Source organism: Capsicum annuum, chromosome 1 (assembly GCF_002878395.1).
Source record: "Capsicum annuum cultivar UCD-10X-F1 chromosome 1, UCD10Xv1.1, whole genome shotgun sequence".
Lineage (NCBI taxonomy): Eukaryota > Viridiplantae > Streptophyta > Magnoliopsida > Solanales > Solanaceae > Capsicum > Capsicum annuum.
The window spans coordinates 64,608,305-64,612,862 of NC_061111.1; positions in this window are offsets into that span (position 1 = coordinate 64,608,305).

Here is a 4,558-nt window from a genome sequence, read left to right on the forward strand (position 1 = left end):
AGCTAATTCATCGAGGTTTCCACAACCCTAGCTAAGGAGATTAACCGCTCATGTTTATGCAAGAAACCATGATTATCAATGAAAAACACATAAAATAAATTACACAAAAATAAGATGAATAAACTCCAAAGTTTGTTATTGAGTAAACCCTAAAATCTCAAGAAATAATATCGTAGTAAGTAATTGCATGTAAAAGAATGTCACAACGCATAACCTAATAAAATATAAACCCTAGGGTATTTATAGTATCTCAAAATAACAAAAATATCCTATTAAAAATAGGAAAGGTAAAGTTAAGTCGGTATACTTGGTCTTCACTTGTATCATCAGCTTACAAATTGTACCATGCCTTGTTGTAACCATTCCAGTGTCTAATCTTCCCATGGCTTCAATTCTCTGTTCAGCTTACAACTTTGGCTTACAAGTCATCACTATGTATAGGACTTATTTACTTGATCCGTATCCACCTGGGAATTCCGTCTTTTTCGGTCTTGAACACTGGTTGGTATACAACATCCCTATATTAGTCGTACATAGACTTCTGACTCATATTATTCTGATACTTCAATTTATGGATAGTATCTTGTATTCTGATATGCTCACGGCTTTAGCATGACTCATACCCTGGTTTATGACTTGGATACTTGAGTTGTATCCTCTTCATACTTGGTTTCTCGATTTGGCTTTTGGTTCTGTTCCTCATATGATGCAGCATACGAGTCGTATCGAATGGTTAAAACTCAAGGAAAGACTCATAGACTAATCAAAATTTGTCTTTTTCAAGTCTATATCTCCTCATTTCAGTCAAATAATATTGTAAACATGTTTTACCTATAATTCACACCAAAGTACATTATACCTAAAAGGACAACCTAAGTTTACACATAAATTTATGGTTTAAAGCATCGAAAGTGCCATGTTTCCACGCCATATCATCTTTGGAATGAGGGTTGAGGGTTTTGAATAATTGTTCTCTTTAATGATGTTTCTATGGTTTATATGTAATTTTTCATGCTTTAATGATGGTTTTGAACATGTGAGGTGCATAGGCCTGGTGAATAAACTAGGGGACCATAGTTTTCCTCAAATTTGTGAATTTTGATAATTAAATTGGTATAACCCCAACCTAATCTTGTGAAATTTTCTCAATTATCAAAGTGTGATGAAATTCTATTGGCTAATGGGTTGGAGTCCCAGTTGGCTAAGTGTGATGAAATTGTATTGGTTAATGGGTTAGAGTTCCAATTGGCTAAGTGTGATGAAATTCTATTGGCTAATGGGTTAGAGTCCCAATTGGCTAAGTGTGAGGAAATTCTACCGGCTAATGGGTTAGAGTCCTATTTGGTTAAAGATGTTGAAGTCCTACCGGCTAATGGATTAGAGTCCCAGTTGGCTAAATGGGTTGGAGTCCTACTGAATGAGGGGCTAAAGTCCTAATTGGCTAAATAGTTTGGATTGATAGGATATATATATATATATATATATATACACACACACATATATATATATGGTTATGTGTATTGCTTTGAATGGTTTTGAAATGTTTGATCAAGGCATTACTTTATCTCCAAATTACATACTAGCGCTCACCCGCTAATCGTCCTAGTAACTACATTGTTTCATAATGTAGGATCAGGAAAACTTTCCTTTACCCTTGTACAACATTAGGTGGATCGTCTTGGTTCGTCGATCATTTGCGCTGAAGCGGTGAGCTTCCATTCTCCAGAAGACTTGATCATTCCCTCATTTTTCCTTCCATAAATTAGAATTTAAGACTTTACATTAACATTATCATTGTTAGAGTCGGGGGTATGTCCCGACGTAGGCTATTTTCTGATATAGAGGCTTTGTGGATTACTCTAGACTGGATTGATTGTTGACATTCTTAGACCTTTTGAGTTACTATTTACTCTATCTTGTTATATGTTCGAAACTCATCCGCTGGAATGTGTTTATGTGTCTTCTGTATGATTAGTCAAAGGGGGTAATCCCCTGTCCTCGACGAACTCGGGATGCCCACCACGGCCAGACCCTAGTTCGGGTCATTACATGCTAGAAACAAAGTTAATCCAAGAAATCACAATTTTATTTCTAAAAAACAAATATTTCTTATTCTCAAGTCGAGAATCAAGCACTCAACAATCTAGATTGAACAAAACCTGTCATCAAAATAGTGCTAGAAATAAATTTCTTCCAAGAGATCACAACCTCAATTCTAAAAATCAAATCTTTATTAGTTCCAAGTCAAGAATCAAGCAAACAAGTATAGCATCAAAAGATCAAATGAAATGTAAGCAAAGGAGACAGACAAGAACAGAAGCTTAAGAAAATTATGAAAAATCTATTAATGAAATGTCAAAGTCATGCTCATATTAGAAAATGATTGATAGAATTCATAAGAGGGGGGACAGGTACATCAAATAAAAGAACTCAACTTTGAACGAGTTGTGCTTCTACAGTCAATTCAGCCATATTGCTTAACATGTTCAATGAATTCATAAACCATAAGAACAATATCAAAGTACTTTCTAAGATAAAACTGAATAGGAAAGAAGAATGGGGGTAGGAAAACCTAGAGTCTCATGCAATTCATTGAGACATAATTAACGTCAACAACCTAAAGTCCAAAATCAAACTTTGTAAAGGTTATTGCCTTGTACTTCATTTTTATAATGTTAAATTCTGTAGAAATCAACAAAAACCACCAATGAAAGCAAGTTAAAGAGAAAAAAGAAATCAACGAAAAACAACTAGACATAAACAGAGATCTTTCCAGTAACACAAATATCACAATTCATCCAATTAAAATAATTATAACGGAGGTGAGATAATGAGATAATGTCCATGTCGGTTCCTATGTGAAAGGGAAAAGTTTGATTCCAAACACCAATCAATCCTTACAGGTCCAAGCATATGATTTAATGTATCATAAGTTGTTTGTGCATCATAGTATCATGTTCTGGTAATTCTACAATAAATAGTGCAACATCAGTTAAATCTGAATCAAGGTACTCATACTGACTTTCAACCAAATATCTGAAGAACTTAAAAGAACTCATACACATGCACTCTAAAAATCCAAAGAGCTATAACGACACAAGGATAGCCAGTAATGCCATAAGGTTGTACATTCCACCAACTAGCCATTCATCGGGCACATGAAAATAATAATTTCCAATCTATCTATCACACAGTGTTTACCAAATTGTGCTAAGCTAAGGCAATAAAAGAAATTATGGAAAATCAATTCTTTCAAATACATAACCGAGCACTATATGAACACCAACATCACATAAGGCAGTACATCGTACTTAATATCTCATAATACAATTAAAAAAAAAGAAAACCCTAGGGCTTTCACATCCATCACTGTTTACCTATTCCATGTTCAACTAATAGGATTATTAGTGTATGTCAAAATTTAAACTGATCCCTAAATATTCGATCAACAATCAAAGTGAAGGAGAAGAAAATCCCAAAATAGCAACTCAAAAATTAGGTCAAAATCAATTAGAAGAATACGCTAAACTTAAAATCACCAAATTGAAGAAAAAAATCCTAAAATTGCTTGAAAATTAAAGTGCAAATTTGAAAGATGAAATTGAATTCAGAGAAGTAGTGGCATTCGCTCTAACTTTCCGACAACAGCTCTGAAATTATTGTTGGAGCACCACAGGAGCAGTGGTAGCCGGAGCAGCTCCAAAATGGTTTTTTGATGTGGTTGTCAGAGCATCTTGTACAGGAGCAGTGGTGGTCAGAGGAAGTTGATGGAAGGGTTTGAGAGAGAAATTAAATTGATTGAGAGAAAATCAATTTCTTAATTTTTTGATAGAGTAAATTGATTTAGAGTCATACAGAAAGGATTTTGGAGCAAATTGATTTAAAGCTGAACTATGGTTTCTTAATTTTTAGGCGGATTTTAAAATATTGTTGAGGAAATAAAAAAAGCTACGCAATATAAGTTTCATGTGAGAATTACCGTCAAACTTTTTCAAATGATTCAAATTCAAAAGTCAGAAGCTTACCTTATATTTTTTATTTTATATTCTTTCATTATTGTGCGAAGCGCGAATAAATTAACTAATATAATAATAAAGTTGAATGAAACTACAGTGATGTGGCATCTCTCATAGCTCAAGGATCGTATTTATGTTTTTTTTGTTTTTGTTTTTTTGCCCTTTTCTGAAAAGTTAATGAATATAGATAGATAGATAGATAGATGGATAGATAGATAGATAGATAGATAGATAGATAGATAGATATAGATAGATAGATAGATAGATAGATGGATGGATGGATGGATGGATGGATGGATGGATGGATGGATGGATGGATGGATGGATTGATGGATAGATAGACAGACCGATAGACAGACCGATAGACAGACAGATAGACAGACAGACAGACAGACAGATAGATAGATAGACAGACAGACAGACAGATAGATAGATAGATAGATAGATAGATAGATAGATAGATAGATAGACAGACAGACAAACAGACACATAGACAGACACACAGACAGACAGACAGACAGACAGACAGATAGATAGACAGA